A 24,229-nucleotide genomic window follows, 5' to 3' on the forward strand; every position below is an offset into this window, starting at 1 on the left:
TCCCTCCTGCCATTTGGGAAGGGGGAGATTTTTAGACTTCTGAGGTGGTCAGACCCTTCAGTGTATATGTTAAAGAACATTGTAAACAGAAGGAGCTATGTAGTTATAAATTATTACTCATGTTCTTGTCACATGTGGATCTGGGAGCCACCTTATCCCAGCCAGGAGACACAAACTAGAGAAGTCCTAGTTGCTATTGCTGATTGAAAAGAGACCATCATGAAAGGTCGTGATGGACCATCATGAAGGATCCAGACTGGGTGACCAGACCAGCCTGAGCCACATAGCCAAAACACCCTCAGGTCACAGTTAGGATTGATGCAGAATGTCCAGCTTTCTCTTCTTAGAGGTCCCCAAAGATAAGAGTGGATGTTCTTATTTAGAGGATTGTGCTGCTATTTACAAGTAATAGAGGTCTGAGAAATCTTCTGTAATTGCTCCAGATTTTATGCAGCCTGGATTATCTGTAGTTGTAGATTTACCTGCAAATACAAAATCAAAGGTAGCATGACTTCTGCAGAGGGGAGAAAACCCGTGAAACAGGTAATTCAGAGGTCTTAGTTCAGACCTCTGTTTCTGCCACTTATAAAGTGTCGTGACTAGAGCAAATTCTAAACTATAAAATGGAGTTGAAATAACTCCCTTGAGAAGTTTTGGTGACCATCACTAACTATGATGGTCTCACTGAAAGTCAGTGCTCTGTCTTTCATTACCTGAACCTGATTCGCCTCCCCGGAGTCTGCATTGAGCAGGCATGTGCCTGCTCTTAGCTCCTAGGAGATCACCAGCCATTTATTGCTCTGCTACTTAATTCTGCTTGGACCCCTAACCCTGAAGGTCAGTGAAGCCTTTGCTGGGATATTGATGCAGCTGTGACTATCAAAGAAAGCTGCTATTGACCTTGATGCTGATTCTAGCAGCTAGACCTGGTAGCTTTGTAACCTTGGGTACATTATTTTACCTGTTTGAATCCCCCATGTCCTCCAAGGCTCAAAGGATCAGATATAATCACAGGTGAAGATGCCTCCCCCAGAAGCTGGCGTGGAGGAGGGGCTCAGACTGATTGGTTTCCTTCCCTTCCTTCCTCCTGGGAGGCTCCTAATCCTCCTTTGTAACCTGAGATCACGTTCAATGCCTGCAGCTTCCACAGCAGAAAAGTTTCCCACATGTTGATGGAATCTGGCTGGAATCCCTTTATCTGGGTCTGCCCTAAAGCAATGCGTCTTGGCCAACACTCACAGTGTATGGGTATAAGAACCGCACAGGGGCATGGGGTGCCTCAATATTATCATATCATTGTATTAATATGCAGAACAGAGCCTCTCTGTCTTCAATGGACTGGTCCCTGCCTGATATTCTTGCACTTAATCTCAGTGTCTTTGCTCTTCATTCTCTGATGCATTTTTATTAAGTTTACCATATTTTACTGCATAATGGTTGCCACCGGATTCATGTATATTCCTGAGTATTCTGTGCATCCTAATCTTGTACTAAAAACAGTTTAATAAAAAATTATTTTTAAGTAATACCAGCATGATTTTTTTAAAAAGCTTCACATAATGGTTGTGCCTTACTTTTCGGGGGAAGGTGTACTGGGGTTTGAACCCAGGGGTGCTTTACCACTGAGCCACATCCCCAACCCTTCTTATTTTTTATTTTGAAACAGGGTCTTGCTAAATTGCTGAGGGTCTTACTAAACTGCTGACGTTGGCTTCAAACTTTGTGATTCTCCTGCCTCCATCTCCCAAGTTGCTGGGATTATAAGTGTGTTCCACCACACCTGGACACCCCACTCTTTTGCAAAAAAGGGGGGGGACACATAAAATCTGTGATGATTATGTGGTGAAATGCAGTATTTTGTGCTAGGCATTATGCTCGATACCAGGTACCCAGTAGAGAATGAAATAGATGTGGCCCCTGTCCTTAGAAAGCTCCCAGTTTAGGGGGCCCTGGGACAATTGCATCAATCAGTACCTAAGTACAAAATGAAGAAACGTGAGGAAGAGGCTATCAGAGGACCCTGATTTGTTTGGATTAGTGGAGGGAGGGCCTCTCTGAGGGAGAGGACATTTGAAGATTTAATATACAAAGAGAAAATAAAACATTTCAATAACAGTTATATGTTTCTACATATTGACACAATATCTTTGAAATAGTAGATTAAATAAAATATATTATTAAATTAACTTCACCTATTTCTTTATTTAGTTGGCTACCAGAAAATTTAAAATCATCTATGAGGCTCATGTCATCCTTGTGTTGGATGTACTAGTCTAGGCCTTGGTAAGCAATTTAGATTTTCTATGTAGGTTAAAGGAAGTCGCTAAAGGGTCTTAAGCAAGAGATGGCATGATTAGATTGAGGTTTTAGAAAACTGGTCTATGTAGGACTGGCTGATGGGGAAGAGGGTCTGGAGGAGGCACAGGGAACAGGTTGGAGGGTGGCAGAGAAGACAAAGCAGTTGGATTCAAGATATGTTTTGCAGGTAGAGTTGACCAAATGTACTGAGGGTTGGAGAAAATTAGGTGTGGCTCTGGCAGCTGGGCATATGGGGTGGGGCCCCTAAGATGGGGAGACTGGGAGAGTAACAAGGACTTATTAGTTTGGTTGGTTGCTTTTCCTTGGGGGAGGGGGTGATGGCAAATTGCTGAGGATGAAGACTTCTGTGTGGAGTGGGGCAAGTCTGAGATGCACGTGTATCTCAGTGGAGGTCCGGATCAGACAGGCAGTTGGCATGAGGAGCCTGGAGCTCTGGAAAGAGATCTGGTCTAAAAAGTGAAAGTTAGGAATCTACATAGAAATGAAATGAAAGCCATGCAAATGGATGCTGTCACCAAGGGAGAAACCTCAGTAAAGAGAAGGGAAGAGACCCTGGGATCAGCAGAGGAGGTTGAGGAGTTTGGGAATAGAAAGGAAGCAGGATCTGGATAAGGCTGATATTCAGAGGAAGTGAGAGAGAGAGAGAGAGAGAGTGTGTGTGTGTGTGTGTGTGTGTGTGTGTGTTTGAGACAGGGTCTACTATGTTGCCCAGGCAGGCCTTGAACTCCTGTGTTCAACTAATTTTCCCACTTTAGCCTCCTAAGTAGCTGGGACTACAGGTGCACATCATGGTGTCCCACTGGAAGTTTATTTTTTTAGGATGATAGACAAAATTCAGTAGGAAAAGATCTAATTTTTTAAGCTTATAATAAAACAAAGCACAGTTTTTCATTCTTTTATAAACAAACACTTTTTAGTTGATTAAAGTAGACATTTCCCAGGCCAGCCATCAGAATGATCATTATACTTCTCTAACGGTGCCGGCCATTCCTGACATCGTTGCAGACAGAGGAGGTATATGGACATGTGCAGTTGGCAATGAGCTTTTGCTTGAGGGTTAATAGCTGCTTTTCCAAGGTTTAGGTGGGCAGCCGCCTTGAAGATGGGTGTCTGCCCTCGTAGGCAGATTAAGGGCATGTGTTCTTTTATCTGGTTGGCTAAAGCCCTTCCTCTGAGAGGCCTTGAGAATATAACCCAAGAACTGGGCACTTTGATTCTGCCTTTGAATAGTTGAGAAGAAACCTTTACACACACACTCTTTTGGAAAGGGGTGGGGAAAAGTTGGGGGCAGGGTGGCTGGGGCTGGTGGGAGTGGAGGAAGGGCAGATAGATACCAGCCAAACAAAGCATCTACTTTTATCAAAAGTGCTGTGTTTGGGCTTAGACAGCCTGAAGCCCGATGATTCCCTGATGCCAGAACCTCTGTGCCTGCCAAGAGACATACTGGCCTTGATACAGTTTTTCTTGTTTTTACCCAATTCAATTTGATGGACTGCTGCCAAGGTAAGATTTCAACAGTGGCCTTTAGCTTAATGCTGTCACTAGACTTCTGCTGAGCACAGGTTAACCCATGACTGGGTTGTTTTTGTCAACCAGAACCACTTTGTATCAGTCTTGATTCCTGGGTAGACTCATGGGAGTGTAACCTGCAAGAGATGTAAGATATTTAAATGGTGCTGCTTTAACATGATTAGGCAGTTTCCTTAATTGCTGCTCTCTTACTGTTGATCATGAGCATGTCAGGGAGGCAATGCTGTATTTTCAGGTGAGATAGAGACTGACTCATAAAAGAGAAAGAAGCAGGAGTTTTAGAAGTAACCAGGTGTCAGAATCTCTGTTTGCCTCAGGAGGGAAGTGTCCTCATCTTTAGCCTACTTTGGACAGTAAGAAGGGATATTCCTAAAGATTAGTCCCATGGCCTCAGGCTCCAAAAGAGAAATGCAACGTAGAACAACCAAACTTTGACCCTAGTTTCAAAGGAGGAAGAGGCCTGTGACCTTTTAGGTAGCTTTTCAGTTGAAGGATATGTATGAAAGATCACTTCCAGCCCGGACCAACTCATTTAAAGGGTCCCCCAATGTGGTGTGATGAGCCAGAGCCACTTGATATATTCATTCACTAGTAATGTGGAGCACCGACTGTGTGCCAGGATTTGTTCCACATGCTAGAGATTTAGGTAGAGGGGCCTGGTCTTTCTTTAAAGAGTTCATGGTTCTTGGAGAAAGTGATGTCCATTTTGAAACACCTGACCTTACCAGCACTTAGTCTCTCTATTTTTGCTACTGACCTAACTTCCCAACCACAGGCTAGCCCTTTGTATCCCTCCACGAATTTGATAAGCAGCTCTGCTCTTCTTGACCTCTGACCTTAACATCTTTACAGGTATCATGATCCTTTTTGTCCTCAACTTGGTGATTGGAGGTGGTACCTTCTAGACAACCCTTCCCTCAAGGCCTGCCTCCTCTGTACCACTGCTTCCTCTATGCTGTCCTGACCTTGGACCCAGACCCAGAAAGGGTCAGGTCATGCAACCAAGGACCACATCAGAGGGTGGCTCTGGACTGTAAAAGAAACAGTGCAGAGTGAGCAGAGGATTGCAAAAATGCCAAGGGTAACAAAAAGGGCTTTCAGAAGATATGTTTGGAACAATAAGACCAAAGAGAGGAGGATATGAGAGAACCCAACTGCTGGGCTTCTGTTCGGCTTGCATTTTTTCCTGTTCAGAAGTCAAAAAAATGACTTCTCTGATTGGAAAGGGTAAGACAAATGTGAAGAAAGAATTGCTGGCCTGGAATAGATGAGGCCATGATAAGAGTCATGAATGCCACCAAATAAAATGAAGCCCCAAAGCCCAAGAAGACTGACGGGGCATGGGGCTGAGGCCATGAAGCCAGCACTGTCATCTTGGGGTAATAGTGGCACAACAACAAAGAGCTGCAGGGAAAATGTAGGTGGTTAAGTATTTTAACTTTTTCAAAAGGAGGTGGGTAGATTAAATTAGTCTGCAAAATGATAGGCTTGACACTGACTTCAGGAAATATTCTAAAACGGGTTATTAGGACAATGACTTTGGAATTACTTGGCAAAGGAGGCAGCCACCGTTAGTAGCTAGCAGGGCTTTGCTAAGAGCAGATCATGCCTGATTAGCTTTTCTTCCTGGGCTTCAATGGTTGGAATCAGAGGTATATGTGTGAATGTCAATCATTGGTGACGTACATCTTTGGGATGAGAGAGAGTCAGGCTCCAGTACAGCATGTGAAGTGTGCTGGAGGCTGTGTCCTTATCCCCAATACAGTCAATTTCAAAAAATCATTTAGACAAATTTTAAAAAAATACTACATAATTTTTTAAAAAATCATTTAGACAATATCACTGGAATAGAGATCAAGTGGGCAGATGATATGAATCTTAGAGGAGTAACTAATATGTTAGAATGACTGATGTGAAGTACAAAAGACTTAGTGGTATTTGAAACAAAATAAACCAATTTATGTTTATTATTATTTTGAAATTTATCCCTTCTCTATTTCTCATTTTATTAATTTTTTGCAATGGTGGGAATTGAACCCAGGTCCTCACTTATGCTAGGTAAGTGCTCTACAATGAGCTACATCCTCAGCCCAACACAACAACTTTAAATGGGCAAAGCTTTATAGGAAGAGACAAAGACTTGCAAGGAAGTCCAAAAACATTAATTACAAAGTGAAAATATGGAGTTTGGTTTAGGAACCACACATGAAAAAATATTCCAGGATTTGGATAGATGCAGCCTCAGAATGGGTCAGCAGCATGCTACTACCATTATCAAAGAAGATAATGTGATTGTAGGAGCATTAATTGAAGTTTAATATTTAGATGAAGGGAGGTGGTCACAGGTGGCTGCCCAGATTACATCTGGTGTATTGTTTTAGTTTTGACATCAGAAATGCAAGATGAATCCTCCACTGCAGAGCAGTGAGCTTCTGTCTGGACCTCTCTCTGCTATAAAGCAGATCTCTTGATTTAATCATTAAGGAATATCCCTGACGTTCTTTTGCATTTGTAATGAGGTACTTCTCATGTCATGTGTTAACCCTGGGAGGAGAATATTAAAAAAGCACTAGCCTTAATTCTGAGAGCTACTGTGAAGCATAATTAACAAGTAAGACAAATAAATGAGTTGTGAGATATGGAAGAATGAATCTCATTTATTTTGCAAGGTGCTTTCACAAAAATACTTTCACAGGTTGTACATCTGGGAGTGTTACATTCCTTGTGTTTAAAGCCCTCCCCCCTTTTAAAATCAGCAAAGGCAAATTAAAAAAAAAATATTTCCCTGTCTACAGTAAGAAAGAAATTCTTTATTAGGAACTTAATGTGAATCCCAGTATCTGTAAATAACCTGTTAGTCTGAGCAACTGGTTGATATTTTCTCCAAGATGTCGTTATTCTGCTCACAAAGCCAGCCCTGTTTTAAGCATCTTTTTTTTTTTCCTAATAAGCAGATGGAAATGGCCCTGTGGTAAACTCGCTGTCCTCTTGGCTATCTCCCTGATGAACTTCCTCTCTGGCATCTCAATGTCCAGAGAGATTAGTTTTCAGCAGCAACAGCCAGAATCTCGGTGTCACCTTGAAAGTATCTGGTCCGAGAGACTGGGGAACCAGGCACTGCCCAGGCAGCAATGATGTTCTGTTGCTGGGGGAGTTCTGTTTGAGGCCATCACAGTAGAGTCACAGACTGTGGCTAAATGATCTCCTTAGTGAGGAGGCCCAGGGGTCCAAGAACAACATTTTCCTCCCTCCCTGCAACATTATTCTTCCCTTAGTGAACCTGTGGAGTGTGCTTCAGGAGAAGGGGAGGAGTCCAGGTCTTCTGCACGGTGGAGAATGAACACACATTCATTCAAACCAACATATATTGAGCAACTGTGCCCTGGAGATGCAAAAGTAATAAAATATGGACCCTGTACCCTGTGAGCTGTTAGTCCAGTAAGGGAGTAAGGCAGAACACACATGTAGATTGAATTATAGTGGTTCATTATCGTAAAGTTTTATAATTCTTAGGAAAAGAGCACAAAGGAAATATTCTTTTCTTTTTCTTTTTATTATTTTGGTATCAGGAATTGAACCCCCAGGGGTGCTTTACCACTGAGTCACATCCCCAGCCCTTTTTATTTTGAGACTGGGTCTTGGTAAGTTGCTGAGGCTGGTCTTAAACTTGCAATCCTCCTGTCTCAGGCTCCTGAGTTGCTGGGATTTCAGCTGAGCTTCACTATGCCTGGAAGGAGATGTTATTCTATGAGTTGTATTTGGGGGCTGGGGGTTGGAAAAGAGTGGTCCCAGAAGGTGAGAACAAATGATAAGATGGGGACTCCAGGCCTGTTGGTTAGGGAATACCATAGTTTGGATTTGTTGGAATGTAAGGAGATGAGGCTGGAGAAAGGGCAAGATATTATCTAATAAAATATAAAACGCTACTCTATCCTACACTTTTATCTGATAAAACATGATTATAATTATGTATATATATTTATATATAATTCTATTATAATAGAAAGAATATTGTCCAATAGACCAAAAAATCTTAAGTTTAAAGCCTGTTGTTGTCTTTTCCTTCCCTCCATTCTTCCATCTCCTTTCTTCCCAGAGAAAGATTCTGAGATGTTGATGAGCTTCATGCTGGAGAACAGAGGAAAGGCTCTAAATTCTAAGGCCATATCCACCAGCAAGTGCACCGAAGCCACTAGGTTGCCCATGGAGGGCAGACTTTCTCCCACTTGTTGGGTTTTGCCTTTCCTGATTGTGTGACATGTCCTGGCACACAGATTGGTTAGAAATGATAGACTAGTAGACCCCAAAGTTGCAGTGTGGTTCCTTCTTGGCCCCATGACTTCAGGTAACTAGACTCAGCCTACTGACCACACTTGGTTCAAGTTTCCTCGTATTGCGTTTCATTTAAGTGTTCTAGGAATGAATTGGTGGGCAATGAATAAACACCCATAAAGCAAGAACTCCATCCTGGACTTCTAAGCCTTCTGGTCCCTGCCCTCAGTAAGATGTAACCCCGAGATTTTTGCCTAATGCTTTCATATCCAGGAGCCTTGCTCTTCTTGTCATTATTTGTGAGTCAGGACGGTTTTGTTCTCCCCTTGGCATCTCATACACTTTTATATATTTTGCTCATTTAACTGTAGTGGAGACCTGCAGGACAGTGGTAAGTAAACGCAGTTACAATGGGCATCCTTGTCTTGTTTCTGTTTGATTGATGGGTCAATTGATTTTACTAACGTGTCTAATATTTCACCATTAAGATCAGCGCTTGCTGAGGTTTTTGGTAGACACCTTTTGTCAGGATAAAGAAGTTGTCTTCTATTTCTAATTTAAGTTTACCTCAGGGATCATGAGAAGATGATTTTTTAAAAATGTTCTTTCCCTCATCAGTTAGATACACAAAGTTTTATTTTTTTATCTTTAATCTGTGAATGTGGAGACTCATAGATTTTTCTCATGTTAAGTTGATTCTGTATTCCTGAAACAGACCTAATTTGATTAGGATATATTCTTATGTATTTGGGGTTTGGTTTGTCCGTGTTTTGCTCATTTTTTTCATATCTGCTCGCATGTGAGATCAGCCACACACTTTTCCTTCCTTTCACTGATTTTGCTTTTAGGACTAGAGTTATGTCTTCTTTTTCAAGTCTCTGGAGGCGTTTGTATGTTTGTTTGTTTTTTAAAATATTTTTTAGTTGTAGATGGACACAATACCTTTATTTTATTTTTGTTTATTTTTTTATGTGGTGCTGAGGATTAAACCCCGTGCCTCACACATACTGGGTGAGCACTCTACCACTGAGCCACAACCCCAGCCTTGTTTTTATGTTTTTTTAAGTAACAAATAATTGCAAGGTTTGGCAGAGCTTGCTAAATGTTAAAAACCATCAAGGCCTAAAGTTTTCTTTATGGAAAGATCAAACTACCGATTCGATTTCTTTTACTGGTTAGAAGACTATTTTGATTTTCTGTTTCTTTCTTTTTTTTTCCTTCAACTTTGTTCATTTTTTCCTAAGCTAATTTATTAACATACCATGTTCATAGCATTCATGCCCCTTTTTCATTTCCATAGTTTTTTGCTGCCCCACCGATTATGTCTATCAGAGGTTTATTTTATTAGACTTTCTGAAGAACCAGGCTTTGATTACTGGTTCTCTGTGATATCCTTGTTTGTAATTTGATTTCTGCTCAGTTTTTCTCTCCACTGTTCTATTTTCTTTATGTTTATTCTGTAGTCTTAGCTTAAACTGAACCCTTAATTAATTTCCAGGCTTTCTTTTCTAAAAACAAGCATTTAAGGCTATATAGTTCCTTCAAAGTACTACTTTAACTGGGTCCTGCTCATGCTGTATTCTATATTCTAAAAATCTGTCTTGTAATTATGAGTTTAACCTGGTTATAGTTATTGTGTTTAGTAATGTATTTGGGTTTGTACCTGCCTGTTATTCTGTAATTCTATACTATTTGTACATTTTTTTAAAAATATGGGGTTTTTGCTACTGCCTCATTTAGAATTGTCTTTTTTAAAATATTCTATTTCTGTTCATTTAGTGGTTACTTTAAAAAATACCTTTATATTGCTTCATAAAACACAAAGTAAATAATACCTTTTCTTCTTTTTGATCAACGTAAGAGCCTCAGAACACTAGTCACCTTCTTCTTGATTTTAATACTATTCTACTATATTTTAGTCTGATTTTTAAAACAATTTTTAAGTGTCTTAAAATATACATTTTATAGCCATTTTTACTTTAATCAATATTAAATTAACTTTTAACTGATACATAAAAATTATACATATTTGGGAAATGATGTGATGTTTTGAAACTTGTAGTATACATGGCTACAAGTTTACATCAGGTTTAACATACCTGTCTCTGCAAACATTTACCATTTTTTTTTTATGGTGAAAACTTTCAAAATCTCTTCTTTTAGCTTTTTGAAATGTATAGTATGTCATCAGTAGTCACCTCCATTGTGCAACAGTGCAGCAGAACTTCTTGCCTCTAATTTAACTTGGTTTGCATTGATCAACCTGTCCCCATCTCTCCCTCACCCCACTCTCCCCAGCCTCTGGTAACTGCCATTCTACTCTCAACTTCCATGAGATCAGCTTTTTGACATTCTATATATGAGTGTGCTGCAGCACTTATTCTACATATGAGATCATGCACTACAGTATGGGTCTTTCTGTGCCTGTAGTCTTAATAAGTACATTGACATTATTGTGCAACCAATATCCAGAATTATTTTCATCTTGCAAAATTAATACTGTAGACCATTAAACAACTCTTCATTCTTTTTGGTGTTGTTGTTCTAATTAGTTATTACAACTCTTCATTCTTCCCTCCCCACCCCAACAGAATGGTAATACCATTCTACTCCCTGTCTCTATGGATTTGGCTACCCTAGATACCTCATACAAGTGAAATGACACATTATTTATCCTTTTGTGACTGCCTTCTTTCACTTAGCATAGTATCTTGAAGGTTCACCCATGTTGTGTCATGTGTCAGAATTCCCTTCCTTTTAAAGTTAAATAACAGCCTGTTGTATTGTATATGCCATATTTTGTTGATCCTCCCTCCAACTGATGGAGTTGCATCTACCTTTTGGCTTTTGTAAATGGTGCTCCTGTGAACTTGAGTGTACAAATATCTCTTTGAGAGCCTGTGTTCAGTTCTTTTAGGTACTTCTCAGCAGTGGAATTGCAGATCCATATGGTAATCTAATCCTTTTCTCTCTTGTTTGTTGTGTTTTTGTTTTTGAGACAGGTCACTTTACATTGCCCAGGCTGTCCTCAAACTCCTGGGCTCAAGTTATCCTCCTACCTCAGCCTCTAAGTAGCTGGGATTACATGTGTGCACCACTATGCACATGTTTTTGAGCATCTGCCATAGTAGATATTCTCATGGATATGAGCTGGTAGTTTTTCTTTCTTTCTTTTTTTTTCTTTCCTTGACTCTACAAATTAGACATGCTGCTTGTTTTATACCATCAGTGCTGGTTTGAAGTTATCTGCATATCAGTTTCTTTGTCCATCATTCATTCTTAGATCTTAGATATTTTTCTGGCATCATTTTCTTTCTTCCTGTAGGACATTCTGGGTTTGTTGTTGTTGTTGTTGTTGTTTTGTTTGTTTGTCTAAAGTTGTCTTTATTCACTCCATAGTTTTGCTGGGCACAGAATTTTGAGTGTTTCACTTTCCCTTTTGGCTAATAAAAATCTGTCAGCCCCATGTCATCGCTGAGGGCAATCTTTCTTTGCCCTTTGCTCTCAAGCTCCATTCTGTCTGTGGTGGTCTAGTTTCAGTATGGTGTGTCTAGGTGAGAATTTATTTTTTGTTTTTACTGATCGAGATTCACAGGAGTGCCTGAATTCAAGGATTAGCATCTCATGAACTTTGAAGATTTCCCATCATTGTTTCTTTGACTCTTGTTTTCCCCTCAGTCTCAATTCTCCCCTTCTAGAGCTCTGGTTAAATGTGCTTCAGATTCCACTTTCAGATCTCTCATAATTTCCATTACCTTTTCTCTGTACTTTATTCTCTGTGATTTCTATACATCTTTGTTTTAATTCATAAATATCATCTGTAGTCATGTCTAATATTTTTTTACCTAGCTATTAAGTTTTATACTTTGATTATAATTTTTATTTAAAAAATTATAATAAGTCATTTTTGTTTTTTATTCTTAGCTCACTTTTGATATATTTTTATATCCTAAATTTTGATATGTTTTATAACCTATATCTGATATTCCAATATCTGAAGTCTTTGAGGGTCTTAATCTATTATTATTTCTGCTGACTTTCTCATTAGTTATTACACTGGGGCTTGTTTCCAGTGCATATGGTTATTTTTAAAAGGGAATTTATTCTTGACTACACTGTGGATATCCTGAGCAGCATTGTGTTGAGGAAATTTTCCTCCAAAAATGATTTCCATTGTTCTCTTTACTGGTGAGCACCACCAACCCAGATACTTTAATGTCTGGGTTTTGGATTTCTTTATAAAAGCAAATAATATAAATTGAATTTCCAATCAACATGAAGACTGACCTGTAGTTAAAAATTCTTAGGAGAGACATCTCATACTACCATTATTTTTTTCCAATCAGAGTTTGTGGTGGAAACAATAGGTTTCAATTGTGGTTTCCTTTGCTAGAGTGTGGTGTGTTTTGTTTTGATTTTAGCACATTTTTTCTCCTTTGGGGCTGGGAGAAGCCTAATTTCCAAGATTCCAGCATCCTGCAGGGCCACTGGGTAAGCTACTCACTTTCAGACTCAGGGTTTATCTGGTTTATCCTCCCTGAGGTCTCTTTTGACTTTATTTTGCTGTTGCTCATATTTTGTATTCTTTTTTGTTCCCTGTTTCTGAGTCTCTTTTGTATGTGAATATGTTTGAGAATTTCCCTTTCTTGTGACTTCAATTATATATTTGAGAATAAATTTGTAATTTAGCTATCATTTAGTTTTCAGAATATGTGGCCTATCATATTAAGTAAATGGAAGTTCCATATATGGAAATTTCTAATGCTCTGAGGCACTAACCGAATTATATGGATATAGTTGTGGTTTATATTTTCTTTTTTCTTTTTTATATTTTTCTCCCTCTACAGAGAATGATTTCTTTTTTTTTCATTATACCTTTATTTTATTTATTTATTTTTATATGGTGCTGAGGATCGAACCCAGGGCCTCGCATGTGCTGGACAAGCGCTCTACCGCTGAGCCACAACCCTAGCCCCATGTGGTTTATATTTTCATGTGTCTGTTCCTGGATTGATTGATTGATTTATTGGCTACTGTGACAAATACTATCTAGAAAGTTTGATGAGCCAGAGGGAAGCAGTCCCTGTCCTCAGGGAGCCTATTGTCCAGTGGAAAAGACAGGCAGTAGCAGCTGTGCAGCGTGGGGGTGATGGAGAAGTACAAAACTATATGAACTTGGACACTCTCAGCTAGTATTAGTGCAGCCTCCTGGTTTTATTGTTCTCGGCTTTTCCTTCATGAGTTAAGTATTTTTGTTAGTGTGTAGGTGTGTAGGGATCCTCTAAATGTTTGTTATTTTTTGTTGTACTTCATGAGAGAGTTCATGGTTTGAAGGATGAGAAAGATCCTCCTGAAAGTAGGTGATTTGTCAGTGAGAGGGATGAACTGATTTGGGTTGTCAAGAAGCTGAGTGGCATGTGTATACTGCTCACCATGAAAAATGGATAGTAAGGAGGTAAAGTTTTGGTCATTCAGATCCCTGTTCCTAAAAGTTAGTATAGGGTAGTGCTTGGGAGCAGAGGTATTTGCTAATTCATTCTTTATTTATTTATTTATTTATTTATTTGGTACCAGGGATTGAACCCTGGGATACTTAAGCGCTGAGCCACATCCCCAGCCCTTTTTATTTTTTTTATTTAGAGACAGGGTCTCACTAAGTTGCTTAGGGCCTCACTAAATTGCTGAGGCTGGCCTTCAACTTGCAATCCTCCTGCCTCAGCCTCCTAAGCTACTGGAATTACAGTTGTGCACCACTGCACCCAGCCTGATAATTCATTCTTTTTTTTTTCAAATTTTTTTTTTGTAGTTGTAGATGGACAGCATGACTTTTTTATTTGTTTATTTTTATGTGGTGTTGAGGATTGAACCCAGTGCCTCCCACATGCTAGGCAAGTGCTCTGCTACTGAGCTACAGCCCCAGCCCCTGCTAATTCGTTCTTAACAAATGCATCACATTCCTCTGTGTACCACCATGCACCAACTACCTCATTCCCTCGGAAAGAATTCCAGGAGTGTCCTCGCCTCTCTTTTTCCTTTCACTCACCAAAGACAGTCATTTACCAAGATCCAGTCTCTATACCATCCGCCCACGAGACTGTAGTCCAAGTCTCATGTCTCTCACCCACGCGATGCCAACATGCTCTCCTCTGGTCTTCCTGACTCCAACTTGCCCCCCAACAAATCTGTTTTCCAAAACTGCTGCAGAGGGACTAGACACACACACACACACACACACACACACACACACACACACCCCCTCTGGTTATTTCCTAGTTTAAGATCCTCCAAACAACTCATTGCTTTTGGAATATGTTTACAGACATCCAAACCCCTTGTGATCTGACCCTGCCTCCTCTGAGCCTCAGCTCCCCAGCCTCACCACTCTGCTGCCTTTTCCATCCCATGCTTCTGTTAGTTGCTCTCTTGCTCATTAATTCAGCCAGTGGTTACTGGGCAACTGCTACATACAAAGCACCAAGCTGAATAAAGCAGAGGTATCCCACCCTAGCAGGATTATGTTCCAGTGGAAAGGGACAGTGAGCAAACAAAAGTTTAATATATCAGATAATATAGAAGCCTGATGAGGGGGTAGAAGGCAGTGGTGGTGCTAATTTAATGAGGAGGGTTAAGAAAGGCCCCTCCAAAGAGGCGATGTGGTGTGAGGGAGTGAGCCTGTATTGGGGAGAGGAATATTTCGGGCAAAAGAACAGTTAATGCCAAGGCATTGAGGCAGAGGCAGGCTTGGCATGTTGGAGCAACAACAAAAGTCATCATGGCTAAGATAGGAGAGTAGAAGAGACAATGAGTGTGTTAGTTTTCTTTTGCTTAATAACAAAAAACTCAGTGTCGTCACCCTTTTTTCATCCCAGTTTCTGGAGGTTGGAGGTCTGGCGTAGCTCACCCAGGGTCTGGGGTCAGGGTGTCACTTTCAAGAATGTCAGCTGGATGAGTTCTCTCTGAGGCTCTGGGGAGCAACCTGTTTCCACATTCATGCAGGTTGTTGACTGAATTCAGTTCCTTTGAGTTGAAGAACCAAGGTCTGTTTCTGGCTGCTGGCCAGGGTCAGCTCCTTCCTGGAGATCATTTGCAGTTCTGCAGTTCTGTGCAATAGGCCGCCTTATGGACCCTATCATAATATCACACCAATTGCTGGCCACCTTATATCAAATCCCCCTCACACTTCAAGTCAGGCCTATCTGCAAATTACCATATCTTAATGTCAACTGATTTGGGACATTAATTTCCTTTTTTTATTTTAGAAGCAGAGTCTTACTATGCTGTCCAGATTGTCCTGCTTCAACCTCTCAGTAGCTGGAACCACAGGCATAACCACTGTTCCCAGTGGGACCTTAAATCCACCTGAAAAAAATCCCTCCAATATCTCCCAACACCTAGATTAGTGTTTGATTGCATGGGGGCAGGGGGCAGAAATCTAGCAGAAGAGACTCTTTAGAATCCTGCCTATAACCATGAGGTTGGAGAGCTGGCCTGGTTCATAATGTGAGGCTCAGACACCATAGGGAGGACTGAGGGTTTTGCTCTGATGAGGTGGGAGCAGTCTGGGGACCCAAGCAGGGGAGTGACATGGTGCTGTGTGGAAGCTGGTTTCAGAGCTGGTGAGGAGTTGCGGGTGTTGCAGGAATGAAGAGAGAGGTGCTGATGGCCCCAACTAGGGAGCATTAACTCTTCGATTGCTTGTAGGTCCCTAGATGTACCACGTGGTCTCACGCTCCATGTCTTTGCAGGTACCACTTATTGCCTGGCACATTTATCACTATCATGTACCCCACAGTTTATTTACCGAAACAAATCATCCCACTTAGGCCTCAAAACTTAAATGTTGCCTGAGAACGCCCCTCTACAGTGTTTCCCACCCACTCATACCCTCTCAGCAACTTGAACTGAATTGGGTCTGTTGATCTGTCTTCCCTACTTGTTTGATTCTTCTCTGGAATCAAGGATGTTGTCTCTGGTCCCTGATTTTTCATTGCCTTGCCTCATGCATGGCACATTATAGATGCTCAATAATCTTTTGGGGATGAGTGGAAGGATTGTGGGAGGTGCTAGGTCTGCAGAGACATGTCACTCCTCTGGGCAGTCCATCTAATAGAAGAGAGGCCTGTGTAAATAAATCTACAATGTGGTGAATGGGAATGCGGACACCATGCCTCATGCAGAGGTGATGTGCCAGCTCTTCCAATTGCTTGTGTACATGGCTTAAAAGAGGCCCCTGTCCTCAGTCTGGAATGCCTGAATCTAATTTCTCACATTCCTCCATTGCATGAAATAATTATCTTGTCACAAATGATCCCTTTTTCTTTCTATCCAAAAAGAAGTTTGGAAATACTCTTTGCCACAATTGTATTCTATAATATTTAAAGAAGTAGACAATCATTCATTTAAGGCAGTGGGTAATTGAAAACATAGGACACCTCTTTCCCATCTATATTCCAGCCTCTCAGAAGAGGCCTGTATTAGCGAAGTGTTGCCTAGGAGCAGATCCACTGAACTCAGAATAGCATAACTTCAGATCAAGTGTCTTTTTAAGAGGGAGGAAATTGTCAATCTGGTTACTAATGAGAAACTAGTAAATATATCATTTCCGCTACTCTCAGCTAAGGGTTCCTGAAGTTTGAACTTTGAAAAATGGGACACTGGAAAAAAATTACTTATCCTGACTAGACACAGTTTTAACTTAATAAACTTCAAAATAACAGGAGATTGAGTTTCACCCTCCTGGCTCCTCAGTTGACCATTCACGGTGGGCAGCTTACCACCTGCCAGGAGGGCCGTGGTGCCTGCTCGACCCCCCAGTTGTAAACAGAGATGCCCATACAGTGGAGTCATGGGTGAGGATTCACAGTTGGTATAAGCCAAGAAAAATCATTTTAAAAAACACCCTTTTCATTTATATTGCCAAGTTCTTCTGTTTGTTTTCTGGTGATCTCCCTTGGAGAATATAAATCCATGGTTCAAGGACTGTGTGCCGCCTTCTCCTATGATAATTGGATTCCTATTTCACGTCACAGGCTGGCCTCTAAGGCCAACTGCTGTACTTTCTGGCTCACTGGGAAGGGGTCCTTGCTGGTGAGCTGAGATCAGGTGGCTGGCTGAGAAAGGAGGAGACACAGCCTTCTGCGTTTAAATAGCATCTGAATTTGGCTCACAGCATTGGTTTTTAAAGCTTTTGGATTTGTAACACATTAACTTAGCTTTATGGCATTCTCCTTAATTCCCTTCCTTGCCTCTCTAAAAAGGGTGAGGAGAATTTGAGGCTTCACTCAGGGCCCCTTGGAGACCTGAAGCCAGGATCTGCTGCAGCCACCCGTGAGCAGACCTTGCAGAGTTCATCTGGGGACAGGGCCAAGAGGGACTTCTGTTTCATCCTTTTCTCTGCTCAGCAGGCCTTTCACATGAGGAAAAGCAGAATAATCCTGTGGGGAGTGCTAAATATCTCCTCAGAAGATCCTTCAAGTGATCTTCCTGAATTTAGTCTCACTTCCAGAGGAATGGAAGCGTGGGCTGACGTGCTGACATAGGGGACCCAGTAGTGATGTCTTCCCCAGGCCCAGTGAGATCAGTGCTGACAGGCTTGGGAGATTTGCTCAGGTTTCTTTTTGAATGCAATGTGGCTTCTCTTGGCTTCACCTCTCATAGAGAATAGGAGGAAAGCCAGAGCAGTACACAGATATTGGAGACTTATCTGTGTCTGTTCATAGCCTCAGTTGGACAATCAGCTGGATGTCTACTGGAGTCCTGCAGCCAGTGCCCTGAGAGCCTAGTTTGATGACCTTGCCAGGGGACCTGGTATAGTGTAGTCAGAGCACCTGGTTCAAACCCAGCTCCTCCTTCTCTTGGAAGGTGTCCTTTCTGTCATCTGTAAGCTGGGGATAGTACTACCTCCTTAACAGCATTATGAGTTTATGCACATCACTTTAGCACCAGGTAAGTGCTCAATAAGGTTCATCATCCTTTTGTGAAATGACAGATCTCTATCTTCACACTAGCTTATTGTGGCAGCCTGAACTGAAGACCAGCCCTCGCATTTGAAAGATATGAAAGGTCAACCCTGTCTTAGGAAGGCAGTTTTTCCTATTTTCAGATGGTGTTGGTGGTTGGAAAGCTTTTCCTTAAAGTGAGGCTGAAATCTTCCCATAGACCCACCCCCACCCCATCTAACTTTCTCCCCACAGTTCACATACACACACACCCACACACACAGTGTGTACTCTCCCTCCTTCACAGAGACCTTAGGCTGTCAGATGACAATCAGTCTGTCTACCTTCTCCCTAAGCCCACTTTGTCCAGGCTAAATGTTTCAACCTCTTCCTTTCTGATCTTCCCCACACTGTTTCAAGACCCCCCCCCCATGCCCACCCTGGTTCCTGGTTTTCCTGAAACTCCTGCTAAGCCAATGTTCTAATTATTCCTATTTTATTCTTTTTTTTTTTTTTAACTGTAAGTGAATATTTCCAGATGTGCTCTGAGAAGTGTGTCTTGCTTCCTTTTCATTCTGGTTTTTAATCTCCTGTCACTGTAGCCTGGGATCCCACCAACAGCTTTGATGACATCATCCAGCTATTGCAGTTAAATTCAGTCAACTAAAGTTTACAACTTTATATCCTTCCTACCTTTTATTGCCCAAGTACTATTTTTAAATTAGAAGTTATACATTTGTCCCTGTTCCACTTCATCTGGTTAGATTTTATCTTTCACCTAAACTATTTTTTTGGAGGGCAGGGAGACAATCAAATTAATGTATTTGGCACATAGCTCACACTTATAGCACTGCCTGTGCCCATATATTATTCACTGTGAAATGACAGATCTGGCACTGTTTTAAATATTCTGATAAATTAATTTCACCTTCATTTATTCTCCACAACTGTACTGTAATGCAGGTATTATTATCATTCTCATGTTACAAATGACAAAACCAAGGTACGTAGAGAGGTTGTGTTCACCTGGTGAACCCTCAGCCAAGTCCTGTGAACTAGTCCTGCCAGATTTTCTTCATTCTTGAGTTGGTCACTTTGCTGTTGATGTTCTCATTTAAGGTACCATAATAGTGTGAATAGCAGGGGTCTGGGATGGAGCGCTTCACCTACCCACAAGAACATTTCTGGGTATTCAAGGGTTTGTTTTTATTTTGGTGGGATTCTGTTTTTTTAGTTTGAAATGAATCTACCTTTCTAAAAATTAAATAACCTGGTTTCCCATACATTGTTTGGTCAGCGATATCATGATTTCTCAACTTCCTTGCTGAAATCCAGATATGATCTAATTATAGCATTCCTCAGCTCAACTAGTCTATTCAGCATATCACAGGAAATGGAGTCATGCTTTGTGATTGTAGCTCTTTTTTTTAGGCAGAACACATGTTGCCTAGAATCTGCCCTTCCTACCAGGTCTTTTCCTTTTCACCTTTTTTTTTTTTTTTTTTTTTTTTTTTTTTGGTACCAGGGATTGAACTCAGGGGCACTCAACCACTGAGCCACATCTCCAGCCCTATTATATATTTTATTTAGAGACAGGGTCTCATTGAGTGGCTTAGCACCTTGCTTTTGCTGAGGCTGGCTTTGAACTCACGGTCCTCCTGCCTCAGCTCCTGAGCTGCTGGGATTACAGGCATATGCCACCACACCTAGCTCCTTTTCACCTTTTGAAAACTGAAACATTCCTCTCTCCCTGTCTGCAGAGATGCACGTGAACACTTGCACTTGCTCGCCAGGCTGGTTCTCAGGCTAACCCTCAAACACTCTGGGGAAAGGGGTACATACCCAGGATTGATGGGGGTCACCTGGAGGCCCATAGCCTGTGCTGTCCCTCGGCCCTGCCTCAAGTAGAACATCTTCCTTTTCACATTTTCCTTATACTCCTTAAGTTTTCCTTCCTGGTCCCTTGGGGCCAGGGTTAGTGTTTAAGAACAATTCCCTGCCTTCTTAGAGAGAGTAGTCTCATCAGAAGAGTGAGGTCCAAGCAGGGGGTAGGACAGCTGACCACACAGAACACTGTACAGAAGTGGTGCAGACCAGAGCAGCCTGAGGTCAGGAGCCAGCGGGGATGGACCCCCTGTAGGAGGAGGAAACCTGTGAACCACGGACACTGGCCAGGAGAGCAGTCTCAGATCTTAAAGTGAGGCTGAGATTGAGAGGCTCAGATTGAGAGGAGAGAAAAATGAGGCTCCTTAAGTAGTTAGGAAATTACTGGTCCTCAACCCTGCTGGTCAGGACACTGAGAGTACTGTCATGAATTAGGAAGTTTTAATCACTAGTAGGAAAGAAATTTAAGTTAGCATTCATTGACAGTAGAGTTAGAGGTTAGAGGAAAATAAACCTCCAATCTCTTTAGCTGATGAATTCTAGGCAAGCACTCTGCCACTGAACTACAACCCCAGCCCCCTGAATTTGTTTTTGTTTAGTTCTGGGGATGGAACTCAGTGGGCCTTTACCCCCGAGTCACACTCCCAGCCCTTCTTATTTCTTATTTTAAGTGAGGATCTCACTAAGTTGCTGAGGCTAGCCTCAAACTTGCAATTCTCCTGCTTCAGCCTCCTGAGTCACTGGGATTACAGGTACTTACCACCATGCCTGGCTGATTTTATGGAATTTGACTCATTCTTCCAGTGCTGCATAATGTCTGAATGATCCATGTTATTTCTCACATATAGAAACAGCCCACTGACATGCAATTGGTTCAGTCTCAAGTGAAAAAGAAAAGATATATTTAAAAACAAATACTTAGGAACTACATCACACTGTTGGCTTGTGACACCATTGTTTGGTGCTACCTTCTAAGTGAGAGCACATCGAATCTCCTTTGGCATTTTAGTCACTAAATCATAACCCAAAGTAACAAAGCACAGATCTTCTTGGAAGCACAATGCTCTTCAATTTATAAGTGTTTTTTCTAGAACATCACTACCCAATCAAACTTTTTGTGATGATGGAAATTACCTGCAATAAAGTTGTGCAATGTGGTAGCTCCTAGCCACATGGGACTGTTGAGCACTTCAACTGTGGCTGGTATGACTGAGGAATTAAAATTTTAATTTTGTTTAGACTTAATTTAAATAGTCACTTGTGGTTAGTGATGACCATGTTGGACAGTGAAGCTTTCAAAAGAAGTCATTCATATTAAATAGAAGCACTCTCAGCTTCTAGAAAATAAAAATTGTACCATGTACTAGTCAAGTACAGATTACACTTTTAAGGCATTTGTTTGAGGTCCTTTTTTAAGGCCTAAGATGCCAATTTATTAATTCAGAATAAGAAATACTGAAGACCTTTCTCTTAGGAACTTCCAACTTAGGGATATTATAAGTAATCAGGATATTAGGCCTGACTCCATCTGGGAATTGTTTCCATCTGAACCATCACGACAGCTAGACGTGTTCATCCTACTGATGTGTTGATTTGTATCCTCTGACCTATATCTCCCTATTCCCCCTCTCCAACTCTTGGTAACCCCTGTTTTGTTTTCTATCCCTGCATACTTGAATTTTGTTTTTTGATTTTTGTATGTTTGTTTGTTTGTTTGTTTTTGTTTTTGTTACTGGGGATTGAACTCAGGGGCACTCAACCACTGAGCCACATTCCCAGCCCTCTTTTGTATTTTATTTAGAGACAGGGTTTAAGTTGCTCAGTACCTCACTGTTGCTGAGGCTGGCTTTGAACTAGTGATCCTCCTGCCTCAGCCTCCTGATTGAATTTTGGTTTTGAGTCTAAAAAAAAAAAGTGAGATCATGAAATGTTTTTCTTTCTGTGTCTAGCTAATTTGATGAAGCATAATGTCCTCCAGGCTCATCCAAGTGTGGTGAATGGCAAGATCTCATTCTTTTTCATGGCTAAATAGAATCCCCCTGTGTATATAAACAGCACTATTTCTTTATCCAGTCATCCATGCACAGACACTTAAGTTGCTTCTATATCCTAGCTTTTGTGAGTAACACTGCAAAGACAGGGAAGTTTCGGATAGCTTTTATGAGGCGGTGATTTCTTTTTCTTTGGGCATATACCCAGAGGAGGGATCACTGGGTCCTATTTTTAATTTCTTTGGAAACCTCCATACTGTTTTCCATAATGACTGTACCAATCTACATTCCCACCAACAGTGTACACCCTTTGCCAATATTTGTTATCTTTTGACTTTTCAATAACAGCTATCCTGTCGGGTGTGGGGCAGTGTTTCATAGTAGTTTTGATTGGCACTTCCCTGATGATTCAGGATGTTGAGCACTTTTCATAGACCCATTGGCCATTTTGATGTTTTCTTTGGAGAAATGTCTATTCAGACGTTTTGCCTGTTTTTAAATTAGATCATTTGCTTTTCTACTATTGAGTTGTGTGACTTCTTTATATGTTTTGATTATTAACCCTTTATCAGATAATGTGATTTGCAAATATTTTCCCAAGCCCATAGGCTGCTGTTCTACTTCATTGTTGCTTTTGTTGTGCAGAAGTTTTTTGGTTTTCTTGTTTGGTTGCAGGTGACCTGAGCTTTTGATATCCATGCTGCACATCTCAGGGTAAAAAAAAATTTGAGCCTGCAGCTGAAGCATGTACATTCATTCATTCAGAGTGGTGATTCTCCAAGTGTGATCCATGACATGGCATTCATGAGACCCTGTTAGCGGATCTGTAAGATGTAACTTAACTTATAACGATAATAAGATGTTATTTGCCTTTTTCACTGGGTTGACATCTTCAGTGATGGTACAAAAGCAATGCTGAATAAAAATGTTGGAACCTCAGTAGAAAGTAAGAATGCCACCAAATTGTGCCAGTAGTCATTGTATCCTCACCCTCTGTGCTCCCAGAGTTTAAAAAGAAAAAATTAGGATGGGGGATATGTTCATGGTAGAGTGCTTACTAGTATGTGCCAAGTCCTGGGTTTGCTCCCCATTACTGCCTGCCCCAGAAGAATTAGTTTCATTTAAGAATATCTGATGAATAGGTTAAAAATTAATTTTCTTTTAAATAAGCCAATCCCAAAAAACCAAATGCCAAATGTTTTCTCTGATATAAGTATACTGATTTATAATGGAAATGGGGGGCAGTATGGGAGGACGAGACGAACTTTAGATAGGGCAAAGGGAATGGAGGAGGAAGGAAGGGGGCTTAGGGGTAAAAAAAACAGAGGAATGAGATAGACATCATTACCCTAAGTACATGTATGAAAACATGAATGGTGTAACTCTACCTTGTGTACAACCAGAGACATGAAATATTGTGCTCTATTTGCATAATATGAGTTGAATTGCATTCTGCTGTCATATAACAAATTAGAATAAATAAAATAAAAAATGTTTAAAGTAAAATAATAAATTTCTTTTAAATTTAGAACTTTAAAGAATTTTTAACAATTTTAATTTTATTAAATCTAAAGTCTTAAATATCCTTTTCAAATTTACTGTAACAAGATAAAGAGGGGATTCGTTCTCTGAGTGGGCACTCTGCTCGCTATAGCCATCGCCACCTCAGGAGCTGCCTGGACACTGTGCTCAGCCCAGCCCAGCCCAGCCCAGCCCAGCCCAGCCAGTACTGGATATGTACCCCTTCCCAAGAGAGTTTGAGGGTTAGACTGAGAACTAACTCATAGATGCAGTGAGTTTTCATGTGCATGTATAGGGGGGAAAAAAAACAACAGAAGGAAACTTCAGCTTTCAAAAGGAAAAGGCACAACCAAATCTTATAGAAAGAACAAAGAACTTGAGCATAATAAAGTTACTAAAATAATGACATGTAAGAGGCCTAAAAAAAGTTGAAATCATAAGTCATGACGAGTAGTCATCATATTTGACTAGTGTTTTCCCAAAAAATGAATGAAATGAAATTCAAGGAAAATACTTAACAATGTTAGTGGTCAATGATAAAAATTCAGGTCTTCAAATGAAAATTAGAATTTTGGAAAACTTATACTCTCCATCATTAACTTGGTGGTCCCTAAAAATAATTTCTCTTATGAGATCAGTGGTGATATTAACAAATGTGATATTGTGTGTGTGTGTGTGTGTGTTTTATAATTGAAATGGGTCAAAAATTGGGAGATCTACATAACTCAGTAAAGCAGTGTTTTCCAGAGTTCTGATTACAGAATCACACATAAA

At 40.7% G+C, this 24,229-nt stretch overlaps 1 protein-coding gene across 3 annotated transcripts in view; it reads left to right on the top strand.

Annotated features, from left to right (window-relative positions):
- Positions 1-24,229, top strand: part of BCAR3 (BCAR3 adaptor protein, NSP family member) — a 139,552-nt gene that overhangs the window by 39,566 nt on the left and 75,757 nt on the right. The window lies entirely within an intron of this gene.

The sequence above is a fragment of the Spermophilus citellus genome, assembly GCF_964194105.1.
Source record: "Spermophilus citellus genome assembly, chromosome: 9".
NCBI classification, from domain to species: Eukaryota; Metazoa; Chordata; class Mammalia; order Rodentia; family Sciuridae; genus Spermophilus; species Spermophilus citellus.